The sequence below is a fragment of the Scardinius erythrophthalmus genome, assembly GCF_964197995.2.
Source record: "Scardinius erythrophthalmus genome assembly, chromosome: 24".
In the NCBI taxonomy this organism is placed as follows: Eukaryota; Metazoa; Chordata; class Actinopteri; order Cypriniformes; family Leuciscidae; genus Scardinius; species Scardinius erythrophthalmus.
This window is the reverse complement of record NC_138244.1, coordinates 15,730,874-15,758,562: the sequence shown is the minus strand read 5'-3', so window position 1 is coordinate 15,758,562 and position 27,689 is coordinate 15,730,874. Positions and strand designations below refer to the sequence as shown.

The 27,689-nt window shown below is 34.5% G+C and overlaps 1 protein-coding gene across 1 annotated transcript in view; it reads left to right on the top strand.

Annotated features, from left to right (window-relative positions):
- The window catches only part of immp2l (inner mitochondrial membrane peptidase subunit 2), a 94,079-nt gene that overhangs the window by 43,551 nt on the left and 22,839 nt on the right, over positions 1 to 27,689 (top strand). The window lies entirely within an intron of this gene.

The following is a 27,689-nucleotide window of genomic DNA, read 5'->3' as shown; positions in this document are numbered from 1 at the left end:
CATGCCAATATAATCTGAGAGTTGTCATGACAGAAATGGACCTTACCATAAGGTTTTTGACTATTTCATGTTTATTGTTTTAAATCTGTGTCAGAACTCAATGGAAATCATGTGTTTGTTGCTGTGTATGTGTCCAGCAAGCCCTATCAGCACATGTTGCGATTGTAATTCAGAGTGTTTTCTCAGTTCACCATCATCTAATAAAACTACCAGTTAACTGAAATTAATTAAAAAAACAATTGTTTAACCGAGGAATTAGAGTATTTTGTACACAGCGGGATTAAAGAGTTTACTCAAGTGCCATAAAACCTTGATACGTTCGTCATGTGCCTATAAACACTTGGTGATTATGATTGTGATAATGACAGTATATTGAAGTCATTCTTTTATGCTACCTTCTGATCAAATGTAGCCTAGACTTTAATTTTCCCTGCCTCTGAATACATCTACATCTAAATGTAATAAACTAAAGGACAGCCTTTGTGTTTCTGTCTGCATAGCATCCTCCCTTTCCAGATCACTGTTCACTGTCTTGGCAGTGATTCAATCCCCGTCTTTCTCTCTCTTTAGACTCTCCACAGGTGTGCAGTTGCCAAGGAGACTTGTGTTCAAGGCTAGGCGTCCCACATATATTCATATTCTTTTAGAATAGGCTAGCCTGGATATTTCAGCCACTGTAATTCATGTTTTAGCAATTCTGTTCTTTGCATTTTGAACTGCCAATATTTGTTGAAGTTAAAGTGAGCATGAAATCAAATATAGTTTGAGTTGCTGTACAAAATCACATTAATTTTCCTAATAAATATATCAATAAATTTAATTTATCTCCTTGGTTTAAGTGTTATATGGTCTACCTAGACCCTCATGTCTAGGCATTTGTGTTTAGCTCAATATTGTGCAATATCAAAAATCAAGTATCAAGTGTAGATCGGTGTAAAAATATATACACTATCGTTCAAAGGTTTGAGGTCTGTATAAGAATGTATTTTAATGAGTTAAAATAATGTAAAAACGTATGTAGTTATAACTTATTGATCATATCATTTTTAGTGTACTCCAGTCTTCAGTGTCACATGATCTTTCAGAAATCATTCTAATATGCTTATTTGCTGCTCAAGAAACAATTATTATCATTATCAATGTTGAAATTATGTATTTATGTGTGAAACCATACATTCTTCTATGAATAGAAAGTTCAATAGAACAGCATTTATTTAAAATAGAATATTTTTACTGTCACTTTTGATCAATTTAATGTGTCCTTGCTGAATAAAATTATTAATTTCTTTAAAAATATATATATATTTATTTCAATTTGAATTATTTTTCAAAATATGTTATAAATTCAATCATTTATTTTGGCTCTGGTACAGTCACACAGTCACAAATAGAAGCTAATTTAATTAGCTTTAAATTTAATTTTGATATTGTGATGATATCATGCTTATTATATTTTAGGAAGGGGGTCTCTCACAAAGGAGCCCTGGATTAACACATTGAATGTAATGATTTGTTTCAGTTACTTTCGTGTGAAAGAAAACAATATGACCTGGCCTGTCAGAAATGTAATGACGATATTGATTCTGTATTTCTGAAATTGTATCAAAACTCTGTGCGGTATACATATAACAAAAGAGCTTTGTCAAGACTGATCTAAGCGGGTGAAAGCGTAGAGGAACCTGGACTGTCAGCTCGACATCCTCCGGCGTTCTTATGGCCTAACACACACTGTCAGTTTCAATGTGAGCTCTGTCAGTGCCAATGTGGCTTTCCAGCAGAAGTCAGACATCACTCTGACATTACAATGCAGACCGGCTTGCCCACACATGACAGTGACTGATGTTCGTTCTTGTAAATGACTCCTCTTTTATGGAGGTGACGACTTTGTTGGTCTCGTGGCGCATCTCGTTTCACCTCATCGCGCTGATTGGTCGACGTGTCTGAACGCCGTCCGGTTCCTCAGAGGTATCATTCGACTTCTTGTCAGGTTTCTGGACGTTTGATTGTAAGTGATTTACCCCAAGGATGGTTAAATGTTGCATGGGTTTCAAATGAGATGTTTTTGGATTCACACTGTGTAGTTTTCACGGTGTGGGGCCATGCTAAATTAGACTGGGTATTGGTAGAACAGATTTCATGATTTGATTCAATTCCAGTTCACAAGCTCAATTCAATTCCGATTCCGATTCACAAGCTCTCAATTCAGTTCTGCTTCCAATTTGATGCAATTTTATTGTTTCACAAGGTCTCAATTAAGTTCTGATTCTGATTTCACTTTAATTCAGTTGCAATTTACAAGCTCTCAATTCAGTTCTGATTCATTTTTTAATATGTTTTGATTTGATTACAAATCATAAGCTCTCAATTCAGTTCTGATTCTGATATAATTTTTTATTGCTCATTAACATTTTCATTCACTTTTTTCAATTTGATTTGATTTCGATTACAATTCGTAAGCTCTCAATTCAGTTCTGATTCTGATTTCACTCTGATTCAGTTGTAATTCACAAGCTCTCAATTCAGTTCTGATTCACTTTTCGATTTGATTTGATTTGATTACAATTCATAAGCGCTCAATTCAGTTCTGATTCATTTTTTTGTTTTGATTTGATTACAAATCATAAGCTCTCAAATTCAATTCAGTTCTGATTCTGATTAAATTTTTTATTGCTCATTAACATTTTCATTCACTTTTTTCAATTTGATTTGATTTCGATTACAATTCGTAAGCTCTCAATTCAGTTCTGATTCTGATTTCACTCTGATTCAGTTGTAATTCACAAGCTCTCAATTCAGTTCTGATTCACTTTTCGATTTGATTTGATTCAATTACAATTCATAAGCGCTCAATTCAGTTCTGATTCTGATTACAATTTATTTCTCAATTAGATTTTATTTCTGGTTTCAATTTGATCCCGATTCACAAGCTCGATTCAATTCAATTGCGATTTAAATTTTTTTTATACATTTTTTATATAAATATATATTAATTTGTAAATATTCCAATATTTTTAGTTGTATTAAGTTTTTAGTTTGAATCTGATTCAATTTAATTCTGTTTCACAAGCTCTGATTTGTATATGATTTGGTTCTAATTTACAAGCTCTTGATTCAATTCAAATTCTGATTTAAAGTAGATTCGCTGTGTTAAAGTAGAGTCCGATTCCCAAGTTCTCGATTTGAATTTGATTAGATTCCAATTCACAAGATCTCAATTTGATTCCTGTTTTAATTTCAGTAAATGCTAATTAGTTTGGATCTAACTCTGACACAGTCAGTTTTTCTCAAGGGAATTATAAAATATATCTCAACTAATGCTGTTAACTATTTGTAATTTTAGTTTTGAGTTTTTAATTTGAGTCAATAAAATAATTATATAATTATGTCACTCCAATTCGTTGTCGAAATTGAATCATTTGAATAGTGGCTGATTTATAAAACAAGCATAGATTAAAACATAAATGTTACGGTTTAAAAATCATAATCGAGGTCATTTAAATGAGGATTGCAATAAATCGACAAAGGTTAAGAGCATTTGTGTGTGTGCGCATGTATTCATGTGTCCACATGCCTTTGTCTTCAAGTGTGCAGCCGTATACTTGGGCGAATATAGAATAGAGCAAGAGCTTTCTCACTTGTATGTGAATGGCTACATAATCCCAGCGTTATTCAAGCAACACTGAATGAAACTCAAATGCATTTGCGAGCTTCTAACTCTCATTCACTAAGCAATCCAAGCGAATAGACGACCGCCGTCATTAACGTATTGATTTTCACTGACAAAGAGCCGGCATTGGCTACAGGATGATTTTCAGTGGCAAGCAAAATGAAAAATCCCCAATTTATTTCAATTTGCTCACCACTTCAGGCTGATGTGTGTGTAGATGCAGTTTTAGATGAAGTATTTACCCTGAGCCAGGACAGATTACACTGGGTCTAACAAACCTAAGGCTGTAATTAAACCCACTGAGAAATCAGGCCAAACACTAAGGCGGCCTCTATTTCCCAGAGACAGGCTGAAACGTCAGCTTTTTAAAGGCCACGAAATAAGGGCTTAAGAACCTCTCGAAAGCTCTAATCAGGCACAGAAGTCACTTATAGTCATTTTTAACAAAGTTGCAAAAGATCACAATAAACTTGTCTCACGCTATAGAAAGACCTTAAGGTATATCTTTAAATGCTGTCACTCTCAGTTTAGGACGTTTGGATGTGTTCTTATTTGTCCTTAAATACAATAATGGACTGAATTACTGAAGGATAAAGCAAATCACTCTTTTGAGTTTGCAATAAACTGGTTGATTAAGTTCACAAATTGGATGGAATGACTTGTTTACTAAGCGTAGCACACAATTGTTAAGCAGCATCAACTAATAATTATAATAATAGTAACTTTCAATCAATAATATTAATCTGAAGGATTGTGTGACACTGAGCACTGGAGTAATGGCTGCTATAAATTCAGCTTTGCCATTACAGTACCATTTTTTTTTTTTATATATATACTAAAATAAAAAAGTAGTTTTGAATGGTAATAATATTTTGCAATATTACTGTTTTTACTATACTTATGATATACACATTATGTGTGTATGTATATTAGGTACTGAGTTCAATCAAATATTTGTACTTGATGCAATTTTGTCGTTCTCTGACAACGTTTACAGTAAAGACCTGATGGAATTGTTCAGCAACTGAACAATTAAAAAAATCTTCCTAGCTTCTAAACACAACAACTATGGATGGTCACAGTGTGATATTTCAAAAGTTCACAGAGATGGATTGTTCTGTTTTAAAATCTTGTTGTTCATGTTTTTCATGCCAAAAAAATCAAACTTGGTTTGCACAGGAGTTAGGAGTTCACTGGATCTATAAAAAAAACAGCACTTTGCACAGAGTGAAAGGTTTGGCTCATTCAAATTTGATGAAGCCGGTTTCAGATCAGCTAATGGAGCAATGAAAGTAAAAGTTGTGGACTCTATGCCAAGAGTTTTGAAAATATCATAGCAAACCTTCTGTTTCATAAGTTCTGCTTATGTTTATATAAGAAAAATGAGTATGCATGACTGTACAGTGATCGTAACACCATTTTATTTAATTTGTCAGATAGATCATAATGACTTTTTTAAACACTGAAGCCTACACGGTTCTGTTTTAATAAGGCACACAGTGTTTAATGAGGCCCTCAGCTGTTGTCGGAGGCACGGGCGGCCCTTAGAGTCACACGGAAGTCAGGAATTAATTAATTGGAGAGCACAACATAGTGTGTGTATGACTTATCATTTGAATGAGGATGTATGTGTGTGTTTGTGCATGTAAGTTTGTTATTCGTGATGTGTTTTTGTTGCGTGGGCTGATGTCTCTTTTGATGCCCTTAGTTGGGTGTTCACCTCAGCATGAGCCTGGATCGATCGAGATGTTTATCTGAGAAGAAGATGCCAAACTGGAAGGACGTTTGATTGTCATGAGCGATATAAGATCATAATCTTTGCTTGGATGTCAGTCAGTCCAGTCAGTGTTACGGCTGTGCACTGTAAGACTGATTTAAACTTATACTATAATATTTAAAAATTCAGTTTTAATTAGGAATTTTACAGTAGTTCGTTCCAGTTCTCGAATGAACTGCATTCCAATTGGAATTGTTTTCGGTGGCAGAGAAAAAAAAATAACTGACCACATTTTGCCTGTACAATTTAAGCACAGCAAGGATCTTGTCTTCTTAATATTCTTAATATTCAATAAAGGGATAGTTCACCTAAACATTTTTATTCTGTCTTCATTTACTCACCCTCATGTTGTTCCAAACCTGTATGAGTTTCTTTCTTCTGCTGAACACTAAAGAAGATATATTGAAGAATGTTGGTAACCGAACAGTTGATGTTCTCCATTGACCTCCATAGCAGGAAAAAAAATCTATGGAAGTCAATGGGGTCCAACAACTGTTTCAAAGAAATTCATACAGGTTTGGAACAACTTGAGGGTGAGTAAATGACAGATTTTTCATTTTTTGGGTTAACTATCCCTTTAAATTAAATGTGCGTCCATTGATATGCATCATTGTTGAATGCATTAACATGTATGGATGTATGAATATGAAACAGCACCTGAATCAGTCTGTTTGAAATCACAGTTCTAAATTATGTTGGATGGATTTTCCGAACTCTTTAGGAATGTAGGCGGTCTGGGAACATTTAATGCAGTATTTGTTTTCCATTTAAAAATAGAAGCTGGTGTAAGAGCTGCAAAAGAACAGATGGAACTGAACAATTAAGAATCGAAAAATATTTAAAAGCATAGGCGTACAACTCATACACAATGGCCAAAAATACACAATAAAAAATGCTGGGTCATTTGGGTCAAATATAGACAAACCCAACCGTTGGGTTTAAAAATTTGCTTCTGGAGATATTTCCGAAACATTTGCGACTCACAGGCTTCACTCCATTTTCCAGGTTATTGTTAAAGGGATAGTTCACTTTGAAATTAAATTTTGGTATGTTTTAGCTTACCTCAAGGGCATCCAAGATGTAGGTGTCTTTTTTTCCGTAGTTTCAGTAGTTTCAATTTTGATATTTTTAGGTCAAACCGTTCTTGTCTGTCAGTCATTTCATGCAGGTCTATGGTTACTGTCTCAAAGGGCATGCACAGAGTCCAAATTAAAACAATTCCCCGTCGTCCAAATTAAACAATTCCCCATCGTAAGTACACATTGATGGCCTAAGACACGAAACGAGCGGTTTGTGTGAGAAAACAAACAGTATTTATATCGTTGTTACCTTTTGAACACAGCCGCGTCCAAGTGATCTGAGGGTGTGGGCGGGTGCAGTTCTGCAGTTCATTGTAACGAAACCGTTGCCAAGGCGACATCTATGTATATATCTATACCCGCCCGCGCCCTCAGATCACTTGGACGCGGCTGTGTTCAAGAGGTAAGAACGATATATAAATACTGTTTGTTTTCTCACACAAACCGCTCGTTTCGTGTCTTAGGCCATCAATGTGTACTTACGATGGGGAATTGTTTAATTTGGACGACGGGGAATTGTTTTAATTTGGACTCTGTGCATGCTCTTTGAGACAGTGACCATAGACCTGCATTATATGACTGTCAGACAAGAACGGTTTGACCTAAAAATATCAAAATTGAAACTACTGCGGAAAAAAAGACACCTACATCTTGGATGCCCTTGAGGTAAGCTAAAACATATCAAAATTTAATTTCAAAGTGAACTATCCCTTTAATGAATGTCAAGTTCCTGAAGATCTGATGTGTTCAGAAATGTTCCTTTGTTCTTTAATCCTCAGTATTAAAAACTTTTTGAAACTCTGAATCAGTAAAAAAGTTTAAAATCAGTCAAACGTTTATTCCAGGTGATATTTTTATATGACTTCCTTTGCTGTGCTGTTGAAGTTGCCCCTCGCTGCTGAACTGAGACCAGTGTTACTGTTGCTCTAGCAATGGTTGTATTTAATGAATGGCTGAGGGGACCCGGGGCACTTGATGCAGTACCAGTGAAAGACCCTCACAGGGGTTAATTGAACTACCTCTTTGTTTCTCTGGGGAGAGAGAGTCCGTTTAACTACAGCTTCTCCTCTCTGTTCTCTTCCAGTCGAGCCTGGGCCGCATCTTTACTCTCTGCAGAAATCATTTGTTTATCTTTCATTACAATGGCTTTTCATTTTCCTTTCTGCTTTTCATCATCTTAACGGCGGCTCCCGAGGATGGACGGCTCAGGGAATGAGAAGGAATGAACTGAGAGCGAGATATGTAATAGGACGGGGAGATCTCACCGCACAGTCGGATTAGGCGGCATAGATGTTCATAAATAGTACATGGTGTCCTTGTCTGGGGTTAGCTGAGGTTGGTCAGTGTCTTTTATGAAAACATAATTTGCAAATAAACGTGATTATAATGAGCCTGAGGGATCATTTCAGATCTGTGTTTATTAAGAATAATTACCATTAAGCTCTGTGACAGTTTAAGATTGGATCTCATAAACATCTGCACTTTGTTAATGTTTTGAGTAGCAGAAACTTAACCGAATTGAGTAAAATGCAATAAATTAGACAAACTTCAATTAATACGACTGAATCACTTACTAACCTTTAGCAACCAATAGTGCATGCTAAATGTATGTTTTGATGAACATTAAACACAAACAAGTCTCCAGATATTCTCATCTTTTTTAAAAACTCATAAAATAACACTATCATTTCAACATTTACTCTCCCCGCATAGAGTAAAGCATGCGAGGAACTGGAAACTCCTGGCCAGTTTAATGCTAATGTCTAATGCTAAGTTGTTCACGTAGTCTCAATGCAAATGAATTGAGCCGTTGGAAAAACAAGTGAACATGCATTATAGTAAGTTATGTTGTAGTATAGTAATGTTAATATACATTAAAGTAAGGGTTAACTGTGCAATAAAGGTTGATTTTGACCACAAGGTTTAATTGTTCTTAGGACAAGGGTTAACTTTATAAATATCTGGTCGATGCGATTTAAATAAAGATATAGAAATGATTAATTACAATATTGGTTGACCAAAACAATGGTTTAATGAATTGTATTTCATATTGATTTTACTGCTTGTTTTTCTGAAAACCCAAGGTATTTAATGGCAAGTTCTGTTGTGACAACTTACCCCATATAATGGCATCAGTGTGTGTTAAATGAACAGTTTTTATTTTATTTTATTTTTTTACATGTTTTGTATGTAAACTAACTCCGGTCACCCATGATTTTTTAATTGGAATAAAATAGTATAATGGTAATTTTAGCCAATATGCCCACAGAATTCTTATGCGCCTAGCTTAAAATTAATGACATCTCTGCCAGATCCAGCTTTTTTTCTTAAAGTTTAATCTCGTTTTAATATAGTCTGTTGAAAAATGTGAAGCCACACATGGTCCTCCGCTGATACTGATGTCCCATTCTGCTGACTATAGGCATAATGTGTACATAATTATCTCAAGTTTGCAAAGGCTCTAGCTTTTCAAATAGTGTGCCCCAAAATGTTGAGCGCACAATATTAGCATTGCTAAATAAAAAGATTATAGAATGGATTTGAGTATGAATGCAGTATTCAGGCCACAGCAGATTTAGTAGAGCAGAGGCTCAAAAAAAACTAAATAGTTTTCAACCTACAGTTACAGTATGTGGGAAAGGATTATTTATTAATTAATTATATAATGCAAAGTACATACTTATTGCTTTTGTACATAATTTGTGGATGAAGTCTGCATAGGAATATAATTTGTCAAGATTTGTAGCTTTTGCTTTTGGTTATGTACAAGATTACTTATATGGAAATGCAAACTCAGTAAGATCCATTAAATCTGACTTGGCTTTTAAGTTCATTGCTTTGTTGGAATTTAAAATGCTGTCAAGTACCAGAAGAGCATAATTTAGCACTAACATCTGTGGATCCCTTGAGAAGTGCATTGAAAACACAGTAACGCACACACATGCGGCGTCACACAGTGACTTTAGTTCTCCTTTGAAGGGCCGTCATGAAGCGGTACGCCGGTAGTCACAGTTCAACACTGTGTGATATGCATGACTAAGCGCTCTTGTCAAGAATGCTACGAACTAGCATGACTCAACTAAAAGATGCTCTCTGTGGAAAACATGAAGGAATTTGTTTTAACATGCGAAATGCGTTGAATTGAACGCATTGAAAAATGAACAATTAGAAATGTTAGCGTCATTAGCAGTAGTAATTAGTCATTTAGCAGAGGCTGTTTTCCAAAGCTGTTTAGGTAGTTTCGATACTTTTGAGAGTTTACTTCCACCCACTTCAGGTCTCTTTTTTGGGTTCTGTACTGTGGTCTGTTTGCTTCATCAAGGTCAATACCACAGTGAGTATTAGCGCTAGCTGTTTGTCACTGTAAATATGTGGTGACTCAGGGGAGAATATGCCAGATTCACTGTTTTATTCATGTCACTTTGCTTTTACTTCTAAAACTTAACAATGCTCTATGAAACTGCTTTTTAGAAATGGTTTTATATGTTATTGATAGTGGTGCATATGCTAGCTTGTTGTCATACCAGTTGAAAACCAAACTAAATAGTTAAATAGTTTGTGAACTGAATTATGATGTTAGATCACACTTAAAACACACATAAAATCAACTTAAAACCTGTTTGCAATTCATTTTAGTAGGGATGCACAGTATTATAATAAGTGATATTAAAAATGTTATTTATATGTTCAACCATCAAAGGATTTTCTTCTTCTTCTTCTCCCTTATTGTTCTGCCTTGAGTTTTATGGTGGTCAGAGACTGTAAATCATAGAGACCCCAAAAATGTCAGGATGGTCCTAATCGTGCAGGATGGATCATTGCATTCGGTTATTCTCTGAGCGGTACGTGACTCGAATTTATGCGTTTCAATGGCAACACTGTCAAGGACAACACTGTCAACAATATCTGCAGGTACAGGTCAGAGCTCTTTAAGTGGTTTATGTTCATTATTATTGTAATGTTATTTGCTTTGAGGTCATTTAATGTTGTCTCTCCTTCATGACGCTTTGCAAACTCTGCTGTGTGCGTTCATGTGTTTTTCGAAGGAGACGTGGTTTGGAGACGCTCTGAAAGCAGGGTGGGATCTCATGCACTGTAAAAATAAAAGGTGCCTGGAGGAACCTTTTGGGGTTCTTCACTTTGCCACACCAGCGGAACCGTCTGTAGATCCTCTAGGCACCCTTTAAAAGGGGCCGGTTCTCTGAGGAACCACACAGGTTTCCTGAGGAACTCTTATATTAGGCACTGTGTGGAACCACTTTGGGTGCCTCCAGGAACCAAATTTCATTTTTTTAAAATATTTAATTTCATGTTGTTACTATGGTTACCTTTGACTTCTATTATAATAAACACTTTGAACCAAATACAAAATAAGAATTGTTTATTACATATTTGATATTCATTTTTATACATACACTTCCATGCACATGGGGAAAAAAGCTAACTACAGATTAATATCAATGACTACACAAAAAAATAGTATAATACATAAGCAACATGAATAATCAACCATGTATATACAATAGATAAACAAGAAAAGACATCTCAACAAAATGCATGGAAAGACATATGTTCCACTAAATAAATCAATGTAAAAAAATTACATTTGAACTAATTAAAAATGTCCATCATACTTAACTTTAAAACATTTGTGTTTCAGTCCGATGGTTAGTCTGACATCACTGTTTCCAAGTCCAAAAGCTCTATCAGATGCCAAAAACAAACAACAGCGCTAATATACACTCATTGTGCTGTAACCTTTATCTCTATACTGAAATCTCTGATCGTTAGTTATTCAGCTATTTTCAATCATAAAATGTTTAAGTCTGGGATGCCGTTAGACTGGAGACTGTAATGTACACTATGGCTTTTGAAAAGCTTAAATGTGTGACTTGAATCAACAGTGTTCATAAATGGTTGTTGAGTATTCTCATGAAACAAGATAGAGGAAGTAGAAGTAGAGGCTTCGACCCGAAACAGAGTTAAGGTGCAGTAAAATGATCTGTTGTTCTGTGAATGTTCACTGGTGAATTCAGTCATTTCAATATGAATTCACACGATCAGCAATTTCGTTTGTGGTCAAAAATGTCACTATGGGACCAAGTTGGTGTGAGGTACTTAACGAGTTAGAAAAGTGAAAAGGTACAGCATCGTTTTCCGTGTGTTTTTCCTCTTTTCTGGTGGATGGTCCAGGCACTTCGATGATTTTCAGGTCTACAGGAGGATTTTTATTCTTGGTCAAACTTGTATTTCAGCTTACCGAGATCCCTGCAAAGTACAAAATTTACTAGTAATGTAATTAAAGTGATAGTTGTGAAATTTAAATAATTTCCTCAGCCTTGTGACGTTCCAAACCTGTTTGACTTTCTGTCTGTGGAACCCAAAAGCAGATCTCAGGCATAATGCAACCCCAGTCACCGATCGCTGACAATGCATGAAACACAAGCAGAAAACAATTGTGTAAATCATTCATGAAACCATTCTTATGTACACTTGTCTAGTTCAATTAAATGCAACAATTTATGTAAAAATGGTTAAGCTCCAAAAATGTCCCAGAAAAGATCCTAAAAATAATCAATGAGTTCACAACTCATGTGTTATGGGTTGTGTTGCAAGTCTTCTGAAGCCTAATTGCTTTTTCCTATTTATTAATTTTTTTGTCGAAAAAGACTAAACTTTAAGTTATAATTCAGAGTTAAAATGTCTATAGCATTTTTTGTGAATCAAACCTGTGATATTATTTTTTTGAGTAACATGAATGAGTTTTGAGATCATGAGAAAAGATTTTCAGAGAGTAACTGATTAAAAAACACAAGTACACAGTCAAACAATACAATTGCACACAGAGAAAGTTCATAGTAATAAAGTACAGCATGTGGTGCAGGTAACTTACTGTAATTCAATGTTGCCACTGAAATGTTCAGATTATTTTAGAAATGTAATGGTTGTTCTGGGGAAACAAAAGAACAAAGCTGATTATTCACAACATAATATTTATTGACCAGTAAATGGCTTTAAAATGGTATTTGAGAGAATGAGGACACCTGTAGTAAAGTTAGGCTAAACAAAAACAGAGCAAACTATAACCTGTTTTTGTTATTCATAACAAACGCCAAGAATCAGAGAATTTTCTAAATTAGTTAGGCTATATCAGCAATTTGAAGACACAGTTGTACAAAATATGTTGAATTGAATGACTAAATCAATCTAAGACAATAAGTCAATCATTTCCATTTGTTCATTAGATCAACGTAGTTAGCATCGCGGCTAAAACCTTCATACCAGATACTGTGCAATAAACGAGTGGTAAACACTGTAAAAACGTAGTAATGTATAATAAATTTAGTTTATATATATATATGTGTGTGTTTAAATATATAGTGAGTAGACTCTGTCTGTATTTATATTTATTTGGCGAGTTTACAAACCTTGTAATGGAGAGCCGAATAAACGGCGGAAGCTTTGATGAGAGGAGCCGTTACTTTCCTGATGACGATCAGCTGAGCTTTGTTGCGCGCGAGTAGCGCGAGCATCACTGAAGCGACGACAGCAGAGGAATAGCAGCAGTTTCGTGACTGAATAATACTTTTCTCCTCCTGCTTCTTCTTCTTCATATAATATTATTATTATTTAGTGTTGTTGTTTAAGGTTTAAATGACTTAATAAAAGAGGCCTATACTAAATATATGTAAGCTACCCAAGTGAAAAAGACTATAGTTACTGTTAAATGTATTAAAAATGCATTAAAGTATATTTGTATTGTAGGTCTACTAAAAACACACTCAAGTACATTTTTAATACATTTAATAGTACATCTTTTTCACCTGGGTATGTATACTGAATCAAACTTGCCTATAATAATAATAATAATAATAATAATAAAAATGCATTAAAGTAGGCTATATTTGTATTGTAGGTCTACTAAAAACACACTCAAGTACATTTTTAATACATTTAATAGTACGTCTTTTTCACCTGGGTATGTATACTGAATCAAACTTAAGTAGCCTATAATAATAATAATAATAATAGGATAATAATAATAATAGAATAATAATCTAATTCGGGCCTCACTGAACCATTGGGTTCCTCCAGATGCTGGCTTTAACATAAGAGATCTTCCAGGAACCACTTAAATGTTAAAAGATCTTCCAATAACCCTTTTATCACATTCAAGTTCCTCTATTTTCCCCCAAAGCACTTTGAGGTCTCATGGTAATGAAAAGGTGACTCCAGAACCTCTGAAGTAAATACAAAGTGCTTAAAGGATCCCATAAGTTCCAGCAAGAACCTCAAAGATTGTCAATGCTCCTCCAGTAACCCTACTATAGGAAAAAGAGCTTTGAGGCACCAAAATTACATTTTGAAGTTCCTTGAGTATCCAACAGGATACTTGAGGCTCCTTTAGTTTTTACAGTGTGCTTTCAAAGCTAGCTTGCTATTGCTAGCCGCTCCAAAATTGCCTACCCTACCTTTAACGAAACTTGACACACAAAGACAATAGGACATTCTGAGGATGCTAACCAAGTTTCGTAAAATTCCTCTGATAGGGGGCGCTACAACTGAAAAACGATCATAACTCCGCAACCGTATTATCCATGAAGTTGAAAATTGGTATGCATCTTCTCTGGTGGACATCCTACTATATCCTCTAATATGATTTGGATACTTTAATAAGGCCGCCAGCATCCAATCAAATGGCCTTGCCTTGCCTTCTTATGAAAATTAACGTGTACCAATTTTTGTAAAAATCAGCCATAAGGTGCCTCTATAATAAGCAACGTTATGTTTTAGCTAATAACTCTGCAACCGTTTGTGACTTATTTCTTTTGAATCATTGCTTTAAGCTTGAACAATAGTAAATCAATTTTTTATGATTATCTAAAATCCTCTGCCATTCTAATTTGTCAAACAAAACTTACTTTTCCGAACTCCTCCTCGGTTTTAGTTTTAGTTAACGATAACAACACTTTGAGGTGGAGCAAGTTGTCTCATTTAGATGAAAGATTATGAATACAAACATTTATTTTATTTGCAATAACATGCACTAGCAATAATACCAGGAATGTGGATTTAAAAAAAGTAGTTCAGTTTCGATGTCGGGCTGTCTTGCCCATGTGCGGGATTCATACATACAATCTTTCTGCACATCTTTTAACCATTATTTCACACCAATTAATAGCCACTTCATTTCTACCCTCTTCTCCTGCAAAAAGCCCTCATGTCTCTGCTTCATATCCGTCTTTCACCTGTCTCGTTCTCTATCGTTCCTCTCTCTTGAGGAGAAGGCTGTAACGGGAGGGTTGGGGAGGATTTCAGTACAGAACACGAGTATCTCTGAAGCAGTTCTGCATGGGCCGTGTGCCATGTTCCCAGCCCAGCTGCCGGGATGCAGGGAGCACTAGAAGATGGATGAAAGGATTGACAGAAAATGACTGAGCGTGGCAGGGGAAAGATAAGCGCCAGACGGAAGGCTCTAGAAGTCAGACGGAGAGCAAAGCAGGTGAAACATCTTTCAGCGGTCTGAAAGAACAGCCACAGTCTGGATGCACTGTCACCAGCCAGAGAGTATCAGCGTAGGACTTAAACGCAAAGATGAGTTGTGTCAGTCGTCATGTGTTTTGTTAATACCGTCTGTTGTCACAAATGATTGAAAGCCACAGAAACAAAACATCCTTTATATAAAGCGCAACCTTTGTTCGCAAATAAATCATGAAGCTTTCATGTCACATTTATGAAGGTTTTAATAAATGATGCGCACAGATTTTATAGCTTTTGGTTGAGGCATAGCTGCATAGTACAGTTGTACTCTTTTTCTTTTTTGCTGCAAATAACTGTTGACGATAATGCATTTACAATGGAAGTCTTAAGATCAGCCACTGTGGGACTTGCAATGTAAGTGCATTTCTGTAAACATGGATTTTCTTCATTTATTTTCCAGTACAGATACGAGCAAAACAGGTATAAAATATAAATATTACATAATAAAACAACAACTGCATGTCTAAAGATTGAAGGCAGAAGTTTAAATCACTAAATGAAACAATAATAAGAAAAAACAAAACGGGACATAAGTGTTTAACTGATTGTTTCTGCCACAGAATAAAAAAAAAAAGTCTTTATGTCTCGCAATTCTGACTTTTAACTCGTAATTGCGAATTTATATCTTGCAATTGCGAATCTATATCTTGCAATTCGAACTTTACTTGCAATAGCAAGTTTGTATCTCACAATTCTGACTTTATACTCTCAATTGCGAGTTTATATCTCACGATTCTGACTTTTTATTCGCAATTGCGTTTATATCTTGCAATTCCTACTTTTTACTCGCAATTGCGAGTTTATATCTTGCCATTCATTATTTTTACTCACAATTGCAATTTTTATATCTTGCAATTCTGACTTTTTACTCACAATTGCGATTTTATATCTTGCAATTCTGACTTTTTACTCACAGTTGTGAGTTTATATCTTGCAATTCAAACTTTTTACTTACAATTGTGAGTTTGTCTCCCAATTCAGACTTTTTACTTGCAACTGTGAGTTTATATCTCGCAATCCTGACTTTTTTTCTCGCAATTGCGAATTTATATCTTGCATTTCAGATTTTTTAATTGCAATTGCAAATTTTTATCTCACAATTCTGACTTTTTTATTGCAATTCTTGAGTCTATATCTAAACTCGCAACTGAGAGAAAAAAGTCATAATAGCAAGTTATAAGCTTGAAATTGTGAGAAATGCAATCAGAATTGAGAGATAAAAAGTCAGTTACTTTTTTATTGTGGCAACTTTTTATATCACAATTCTAACCATTTTTTTTTTTTTTTTGCTATTCCATTTGTATATCTTGCAATTTTGATTTAACATCTCGTAATGTGGACTTTTTTTTTCTCAAGATTGCAAGTTTATAACACAGTTCTGACTTTATTTCTCACAATTTCAAGTTTATATCTCACAATTTTGAGTTAACATCTCACAATATGGACATTTTTCTCAATACACAACCAGGCCCGGGGTGGGTAAGCGGGAGAATCGGGAGAGTTCCCGGTGGGCCTCTTCACTTTTGGGCCGGTCGAGGATTTTTTTTTCTTTCACATTTGTCACGTTAGTTACATTAGGCTACACACGCTCCGCATTCTTACACCGCAGCGCGCAGCCTCTGCATGGGTTGTACCATGTGAGGGAGTTCTCCCCTCCCCTCCTATAGAGTTGGTTGGGTCCATAGCCCGTCTTTTCCAAAACGTTTTCTCAGGTAGGCTACCGCGGCACCGTCTACCGATAGCTAGGCCGGCCCTACCGTAAAGGTACGCGTCAGGGAGGATGGATGGGAGGAAGAGGCCAGGAGGTATGGAAGCTTGTTTCCGCCACAGAATAAAACATTTTAAAAGATAATTGCGACTTTTTATCTCACAATTGTGAGTTTACACGCAATTCTGACTTTACATCTCGCAATTCTGAGAAATAAAGTCAGAATTGCGAGATGTAAAGTCAGAATTGCGTGAAATAAAGTCGCAATTGCGTGTTATAAAGTCAGAATTGCGAGATATAAAGTCAGAATTGTGTGAAATAAAGTCGCAATTGCGTGAAATAAAGTCGCAATTTCGTGTTATAAAGTCAGAATTGCAAGATATAAAGTCAGAATTGCGTGAAATAAAGTCGCAATTGCTTCTTATAAAGTCTAAGTGAATTATTATTTAACCTTTACATTATTTGTTGAACCATGGTATTAATACAAACTACACAATAGTAAGAGCTGAACTGTTGCTTCATTTATCCAATTTGGAAAAAGTGCTAATTTGGAATTCCACCATGGAAAAAGTGGGCCGGTCTTGGGCCTGAAACTCCGGGCTGAAAAGTGGCCCCACTCCGGCCCTGTACACAACTAATCAATAATGAAATTCGTTGTTGACTATTTGCATTATTGTTTTTTTCCTGTTTATTTTTTTTCCCCTTTACAGATGATATCAGTAGAATTTAACTGGTACTTACCCTGCATATTTTCTATCAGTTGACCTTAAATCTGCTACATAAAATATTGGACCGAATTTAAATTAATGAGAATGTAAAGTGCTTTATTTGTCAGTTGATTGCTGAGAGCTTCTACTGCAAAAACCCATCAGTCAACCAATTAATCAGGAGTGCTACATTTGCATTTGCATTCATTTAAATAAACTCCACCGCTGTCTCCATTCAGATATGTTTCTTATAAGGTTGTTTACATTCAAGGGTTCCTGTCCACAACATGTCTTGTTTTTTTGGAGATAAGTGCTTTTCTGTTGCCTCGGTCCCATTTCTTTTCATTTCATGGTCGAATACAGGTCTGAGAAAAGTAGATAAGTGTGGTGTTCTTATGCTTACGAGGGATTTATGTAGGAGAGGGAGTCCAGTTCACACATACTGCATAGGGAGGTACAGAAATATCTATATATAAACAAGTGGGCTACCCGTGAAAGCAATCGTACATGTGCACAAGAGATTTAGTGGGCGTCTGTAGGAGACTCGAATAAAAGCTCTGCTGAATTTCAAAGTTTTAATCCAAAATAGTCCTTTGTGTGTTGTATTTTGTTATGAATAGTTTAATGTTCCTACAGCAAATGCCTGGATTTAGGTTTGTGGCTCCTTTTAATATCTAAATTATTCTGTTTCGAGTCAGTCATGATTAATGGCATGAAAGTCGCCTATTGATTTAAAATACTTGTCGACATATAATCCTTTCATTTTTGAATGCATTTTCCTGGTCTTTTTGGGAATGTTTCATCAGTCAAAATGTCATAACTTGCTTCGCATCGCATCTCTGAATTTTATGCAGGCTATTGGATTATGTTAACCAATATCCAAACAGCGTTGTTTTATTATTCAGGTCCAATTCCATTCTGATATGTAATATCTTTTTGCGATCAATTCCTGATGGATGAAATCCAATGATACATTTTTTCAGTGAATATTCCATTTTCACTTGGACATTTAAGAAGAAGTTTTAACGCAGAAGTTAAAATCACTAAATTAAACAACAATAAGGAAAAACAAAAGCTTATAGTAAGTGTTTAACAGATAAGAGGCAGAATCTGAACATAGCAATGCATTACTGTCATTTCTTTGGACCCTTTTTTCAATTTCCATGTGTTACAATCTTTTTCAAAAGGGAGGCCAGTTTGCAACTTTTAGTGCGCACATCTGCCCTTTTTCTCACAATTTCAAGTTTATATCCCACAATTTTCACAACTCACTTTTTTTACTCAAGATTGTGAGTTTAAAACATACTGTAAAAAAAAAAAATCTTTTGACGAATCAAATTAGATAATTAATATGGTTCAGATAACATTATATTTAGAGTTTCTGTTGATTAAACCAATCTCATTTGTATTAACTCAATTTTTTTATTTCAATGAATTCAAAATTTTATGGCAACCAGGTAACTTAGTTAAAAAGTTAAACCAACAAAAAAAAAATTCAGTGTAGTTACTAGTGTATAGCTTGCGATTTGTACTTACTCAGAATTGCGAGTTTATAACACTGTTTGTCATTTTCACTTATAACCAATTGACCCTTTGCTAATTCTCGCTTGGTTAATGCTGCTAACGCAGGCGAGCTTTATAGAACATCCCATACATGAACTGGTTATTAACATAAACAGCGTGATTTACTGTATTTGTCAAATGTGCTCATAAAGTGGTTCAAATCGATCTGATTCTTTTCTTATGAGGCCTGGAATAAATTGTGACATTGCGAAGCATTTTTATGTGCTGTTTTTTCTTGAAAGAAGCTGTTAAATTTTGACATAAATAAAATCTGCAGACTATGAGACAAACAGTCAACACAGTCAACGGAAAAAAGAAAAACTTTGTTTGAAAATTATTATTGAAAATATCATTTTTTAATCCTCTTTAGATAACTAGTGTGATCTGTGATCTGACCTGTTAACAACGCTTTCGATTTCCATATCCATTTCCATGATCATTTCCATTTAAAACTATGCAAACGCCAATACTTAAACGTACATTTAAAAAGAACTGCAAAAACTTGTCTGAGAAGATGGAAGATGGCAACAGTTGGTAAATTAGGATTGGCCAGTAATGTTTTAAGGCGGGGCTTAATAAAGTGTCAATTTCTTGTAAAATCGTAACAGGGCTGCATCCTTTGAAGGACACAGACTTCATAGGCCGTGCCTTCCGCGAAGGTTGAACCGAACGTAGTTAAATGGGACGCATTTGAAGGCCACATTCGTAGGAGCCTTCGAATTGGGACACTCCATTGAGACGCATTCAGCCTTCGAGTGCAGACTTGGAAGGACGCAGCCTCTGAATTGGGAAGCAGCTCATGTGTGTACCTGCAAAAGAAACTTGTCGATATGGAATTCCAAAATGTTCCAACACAGAATAAGTGCTTCTTTTTCTCCCCTTGGAAACACACTTATCAAGGTCACCTTGACAGCTATAATTGTCAACACCTTTAACATATTTTTGGCATAATTCATTTTTTTGTGTGTGTGTGTTAATAGGCATATGGCTCTTAGTAATGGGACTCCATCCCATGATGCCTTACGGATTGATTGCAGAAAATGTAGATGGTGAATGTATTATGTTAATGTATCTATAAATGTGCTCCCAAGTTTCTCATATTAGAAACACAGAAGTGTCCTCCACTCCCTGCAGTGACATTGTTACGAGCAAAACCGTCTTGACTCACCATAAACTGCTGAAGAGAAAGAGGGTAGAACAGTTTGCGCTTGTAGACACCGTTTATATTTTCATCAATAATTCATTCGCTCAAATCATATTGTAATATTAATGCCCAGATTTATGCCCAGATTGGGAGTTGACTTGAGTTCACTTGTGTAACATCTGCGTGTGTCTGTGCTCTGAACACTTGTCAAATCAGAAATGTTCATTGTTGTGAACTCCAGCTTCTCAGACTTGAAGTCCTAGTTTCTTGCCTAGTTTAAGTCAAGGAATAGAGATTTTCCTTTTGAAGTTGATCTATGTCTGGGTTGAGGCTTACAGCCCTGGGAACATCCTCGCCCCAGGTGACGTTAGCGACTATGAACCTGGCTTTATCCTGCAAATCTCTCCTGACAGTATCCTTGCCTTGTGTTTTGTGATTGAGGGACTTGTCTGCAAAATGAACCCAAGATAGATTGGATAAAACCTCATGATATGCCAGTATGCAGTGGGTTCCACAAGTTGAAAATTTGGGATTCTTCTAATAAAAATAATAATGATGATTCGGTTTTGCTTTTTTCAAATTGAACAAAATTGTATTGAATACTTGCCACATTATTTGCAGAAGAAATTAGAAATTGAATGAAACCACTTGATTAATGAGCTACAATATTATGTTAAATATTAGGGATGCACTGACATGAAAATTTTGGTCGATACCAATAACCAATAATTCTTCAGAACGTAGGCTCACTATTGGCCAGCATCACACGCATCACACACATGACCAGCGTCGGCCAATAGTGAGCCTACGTTCTGACGTACAACTGACGAACTCACTCAGAGGCCCACATAGAAGAAAATGAATAGTTGAATAAAGTCGTTATTTTTGGGGGGGTTTGCACTCAAAAAGTATTCTCGATGCTTGATAAACTTAAGGTTGAGCCACTGCAGTCACTTGGACTATTTTAACGATGTCTTTACTAACTTTTCTGGGCTGGCAGTATCAGCCTATGAAGGAGTGAGCCAGCTCTCAGATTTAATCAAAAATATCTTAATTTTTGTTCCGAAGATGAACGAAAGTCTTACGGGGTTGGAACAACGTGAGAGTGAATAATTACTGACAGAATTTCCATTTTTGGGTGAACTAACCCTTTAAGTAAGATTTTGTTTAGGCGCAGTACCAAACGTTTCCACTAGATGAAATTCGATGAAATTCGTCAAAAAAAAAAAAATCATTTTAAATGTGAGGAGTACAAGTGTGACTTTTTTCAGGACCATTTAACCTTTTCAAATCATGTCCATGATTTATTTATTTTTTGGTCAAAAATGACCAAAGAGCACCAGAAGGAATATAGGAATATTATCAGTTGTGTTGCTTTGACTAACTCCTTATACCAGCAGAATAAAGTCTAGATGTACATAGCTATTATATGCTTTAAAACAATTCTTATAATTTTAATTCATAGTGTCATATTTACATCACACTGTTGGACTGGCACATGGAGGCTTTAGCCATCTGTATATAAGCACTGCCAGACATCAACTCTTCATCATTGCTTTAGAACAGAGGCCAGAATTACTCAGCTTTATCTGTTATCCTGTATCTCAGTGGGATTTTAAGTCTGAATTTCTCACAGTTCTTACAGTTCTCACAGTATAGTTTTTTCACAGGTGATGGATCTACTGTGCTCAAAACGTTGTTCTTTTTTCATCAGGCAAGCAAAAGCCCTTTATATACAATCAAATCATACAGGTCTGTTCTCGTCCAAATGAAAGTGTAAAAGTCTGTCCACATTAGCGTTTCTTCTTTAAGTAGAGTAGATCTGCTCGTATACTGGAGCAGCACTAAAATATAAGCGCACATAAAATGAAGCGTGTGCTTGTTTTATTAGGAAGTAGAGTGATGTATAGTGTTATTATGTGAAGGGGTGCATGAAGTGGATATGTATTATGACTATGATACCTTGGAAAACATGACTTTAGTCAACGGTTTCATAATGAGAAGGATTTTTTTTTTTTTTTTGCTCAGAAAGGGGAAGAAATTAATTGAATTTGGCCAAAATGCTTTCTTTTATTTTTTGTGTCTGTTTTCATGGTTGATAGTTTTTATAGAACATAATTTGAGTTTGAATGCTAAAATCAAGGTCAGATGGTGGATCCTATCTCTGAAACATGATTTTTGCTGGTGATTTTGGCTAACAGGCCATTGCACAGTAATGGTCATTTTATATTCCAGCATGAAATATTTAAACACTGTCCATCAGCCATTGTTTGTTCAATCTTCAGACCCTTAAAATGTCATCAATTATTTAAATGGTTATGCAGTGCATAAATATCAGCCTTCATGTTGTTTTTCTTTTTGTTTCTGAAAAAATGAATGAATTTGAAAAAAAGTACAGTTATGACATGTTTTTACATTGCTTTAACTCACCAAAATAAGTTAAGCAGTTTTCAACTTTAAGTTATACAAAATTCAACTTTTTTTTTTTGTCAGTTTAATGTAACTTAAGTTGAAATGACTTAAACACCCAAGTTGATTGTACTTAATTTAAGGCAGCAACTTTTATTGCAGTGTAGCAGTGCAAAAATATTTTTATCAACTGAAATATAAGACTACAGGAAGTTTGATAAAATACTAAACTAATAATAGGTTCAAGTTTTTGAAAAGATTTTACTTATGAATGGGTTCCAGAGTTTTAGAAATTCTTTTCATTGACATTTAAGCATGTCCAAAATACAATTGCTAATTAAAACGAAAACTATTAAACTATTAAAATAAAATTTCAGACAAAAATGAAGAAAACTATACAAAAATGACTGAAATAAGTTGAGGTTGAAGCACTAAAATGAATAACTGGAAATAAATTAAAACTGAATTAAAAATACAAATAAATGATACCTAAACAGTAATATAAAAAAAAATGGAAAAAAAGCACATGAAATTAAAATTGAATCATATAAATAAAAGCTAATTCAAAATATTAATAAATATTGTAACTAACACTATATAAATAAAAAATAATGAGCTAGTTTAGCTGTAACGATTTAGTTTACAGCACCTTCATAAATTGAATGCATTTATTACCTGATGCTCATTCTTTATTCATCGTTTTGTAAAACTACAGTTAAAAAATCTTGCTTAATTTTTGGAAGCACTTTATTTTACCCATGTACATACGATGTACTTATTATTTACAATAACTGGGTATTAACTGTAAAAAAAAAGTTGCTGCCTTGAATTTTTAAGTACAATCAACTTGTTTAAGTCATTTCAACTTAAGTTACAGTAAATTGACTTAAAAAAATGTTGAGTCTTGTATAACTTAAAAAAAAAGTAGAAAAGTATTATTATTTTGAGTTAAAGCAATGTAAAAACATTTTGTGTGAAAAAATTTGAGACTTTTTTGTATGGTCTTTTTATTCATTCATTTAGACTTCTGACTGTAATAACATTTTCAAAATCACAATAACCCTGCCTGTTATATACAGTAGGTGAAAGTAAAAATGCTACCATCTGTTTTGAAGGTACAGATATGACACTGCTAATCGCTGTTAATCAGTCTTGACATCTCATTGACATAAACTGACATTTTAATGCTAGAGATTTATCACATCGGCCCTTGCCTGCAGCTGTCAAGGTTCTCTGAATGATACGGTGAATGGCTCTAAATAAACTGTGAAGCGAGTGAGTGAAAGAACATTAGATGCATTTTGGTCACATACTGTATTATCCAAAACCTTGAATTGAAACTTGTCATTGAATATGTCTCTTTATATGCAGTAACTTGCTGTAAATTGGATTCCCCAGGCAAATCATGGGAATTGATAATTCACTGAAGATTTAATTTGCCTAGATAAGACCTCTTGCAGTCAGGCTTTGGTTTTTGATAGATTTGTTTTTTATGACATGTGGCTCCCAGTGATTATTTCTCTTTGAATTTATTGTGTTTTGAATGGGTAGTGTTGTTGCAGATGTCTGTGTCCAGACATGCCCGTCTCTTTCATTTCATGCACTGTAAAAAATGTTATGATCAATAAGTTGACAACATATGTTTTTACATTGCTCATTGCACAGTTGATATTTTAATAATTATTTTGATAAGTTATACAAGATTCAGTTTAATGTGATTTAAGTTGAAATTACTTAAATATCCAAGTTGATTGTAATTAAAAATTTAAGGCAGCAATTTTTATAGTGTTTGCACAGATCCATCACATGCCATATAATACAGTCATCTGTAGTTTAATTAAGTTTTTATATAAAAGGGGGTTTTAATCGTCATTGAACAAAGATGAAACACCTGTTTAGTGTCAGTGCAGAAAAAAACTTGTTATCTTGGTTGAAAACTAATTCAATAGCTGTTTTCCTCTAACCTCCCCCTGAACTGTGCTCATTTTTTTCTCTAATCTTGGCGTCTCACATTGGCTCACTGCTGTAATCACCTCGTTCAGAACGGCGCTGCTCGAACGGCCCGGCTTACAGGTTCATTAGAACCAGGTAAATTATTCATCACAAAATGTGCCATCAAAGTGGAGCGTTAAGCACAGTGTTTTGGTCCTGCCAAGAGGCACAGTCATGTCTTAATGTCCTCCTTCATTAAAATCTTAAACTTTTACAATCTAAGGCAAAGGTTGATTTTTATGACTTCTTTTTTTATTTATTAAAATGTAATCCAATTAATTACATATGCTAATTAAACAAATAATCACATATCAATATATGTTGTAATATAGGCCTATATATATATATTAAGAGTCCTCAAATGGCATATGCACACAATCATATATTTGCATAAATATAACATTTTTTATTCCTATTTCTGCATGACTAAAAATGCATTATTTATTATCTACTATTATTAAAAAATTAATACATATATATATATATATATATATATATATATATATATATATATATATATATATATATATATATATATATATATATATACACACACACACATACGGTTTTGTTTTGTTGTTGTGTGTGTGTGTGTATATATATATATATATATATATGTATATATGTGTGTGTGTGTGTGTGTATATATATATATATATATATATTCATATATGTACATATATACACACACACACACACACACACACACACACACATATACACACACGGTTTTGTTTTGTTGCCAACATTCTTCTTTTGTGTTGCACAGAAAAAAGAAAGTCATAAAGGCTTGAAATGACATCAGGATGAGTAAATGATGACAGAATGTTCATTTTTGGATGAACTGGATGATTTGGATTCTCCTTTGACTTTCAGTGTCAGTGTTAGCTTGATGCCATGGCACAAACCCATGACAAAAGCCTTGTAATGGAGATATATAGTAATTAAACCAGGTGGAGCTTGAAATTGATGTATCAAGTTCACCGTATTAACCAATTAATAGTTATTTTCAGTTGCATGATCATGGCGTGACCATGTGGAAAGAAGGACATAAACGCTGTGATAGGTGAGATAATCAAGATTAATTGAACTAATGTTCCTGAAGAACTATCCCATTTGCTAATTTTCTCAGTTGCTCAGCACATCACTTAATTAAAAGGTAATACGTCTTCCTGTACACACACAACGTGTCATTCCTTATATTAATTGTGACGTTATGTGGTTGGGAATTAATGGAGTGTGAATTGGTTTTCTTGATGGGGCAAATGCTAGTCTATAGTGTCCTTGTTCTATCTATAGATGAAAGTTATGGTTGATTAAATGAGTCTCAAGTTGAAGTTCTTACATGAAATGTCATCTTCCAAACATTGAGTTATAGAATGCCTTTATAGTCAGAAGTTGGAGATATGAAAGAATATTCCATATATCCGACTTGAATGAAACACAGATTTATCTTGAAATGTGATTTTTATGTCAAGAAAATGATCTAGTTGTGAATTATGTCATATGTTTATTTAAATGATGGGTTATCAGATCTATTGTACTTAGCAGTGAACTGATGCTATATATGCGTTTATTTTGCAAATTTGCTAGTCATTTTAATTGAAGTACTACACAAATGATATGTACATTCTGAAACAGTTTTAATGTTATATAAATAAATATTTAAACATTTTAACCTTTTAACCTTTACAGTTCACATTTTGAAATACATTATGAAAAAGTTCCTAATTACAGTTCAAATATTTTAATGTTATTTTTTCTATTTAAAATTTCAGAATTGTTCATGTTTTTTTAAATATTGTAGTTAGAATTTTGACACATAATTTATAAAGTCTGAAACAGTTATAATATTTAAGTATTTTAAATATTCTAGTTTAAAAGTCTTAATAGAGTCTTGCCCTCGGTTATTGCTTGCCCTCTCAGTGTGAACTGCAAGTGTTGCTGTGTACAAAATGTTCACCATGTCTCACGGTGAAATAGTGAGACCAGATCCAGCACATTCCTGCTGACCTATTCGGTACCTACCGCTATAATGCCGCATAATTTAGCTCCTGTGTAGGTGACAAATGGCCCAACTCTAAAAGCCCCTGTGTTGGGTGCTAAAACCCCCTGTGATATATGACCACGCAAGTCTGATAAATCCCCCACATCATTCGTTCTGTGACGGCAATTCATCACCTGTGGGAGTTTAGCGTTGGAATTTCTATTGGATTTTTAATGAAAGAGAAGATAATGTGACTTAAAGTCAATGAGTTTTGTGATTTTCTTTTTTACTTTTTTATTTTTTTACAAAATCCCACCCACACACAGAAAAAAAACACTTTTTAATCATATTTCACCTCCCCAGGCACATCCAATTTCTTGGGCCACCTCTATAATTTGAAATTAACTTTTTCACTCACCAGCCATTTTGGCTACTAAATTCTTAAGTTACCAGCTATTCAGAACTTCTACTAGCCAAAACAAAAATATCTAAATTAAACCAGATTTTCAAAGTCACATCTTAGATTTAAATTTATTTAATATTAAATTGATTCTGAATCATTGTATTGCTTGCAGCTTTATGACAGTCAATCGCTGTTTGCGGATACCATTCAAAGAAAATAAAATGGAATTAAATACAAAATTATTATAATTGCCGACACTTTGTATTAGCGTCCAAAGTCCAAAATAGTGAATCTAACCACAATACAGGCAAAAGTTCACTCCATGAATGAACAAAGTGGCGTCAATGAGTTTGAATTAGGGTATTTGAAAAAAAAAACCAAAACTGAGCAAATGGAAAGAGAAATTAAACTAAATTAAAACTGCCACGAGAAGTCGTCTGTCCGAAGCAAAGACGCAAAGTCTAAGGACAATTGCCTCTGCATCAGTCTCCATTAATGCATTTGGTTACGCACAGGCGAGAACCAACTTTAAGGAGGAAGGTTTGTGTTCAGACAGATACAGAAAGACGATTGAGTTTAGTTCAGGTTATTTTTTACATGTTTTCTTCATATTTTAATTGTAATTTTTGTAATATTGCGTTGTTCATATTTCCCTGTTTAGGCTACATTTGTCTACTTTATGTGGTGTTGAACATGAAAAGTGTCGCACAGT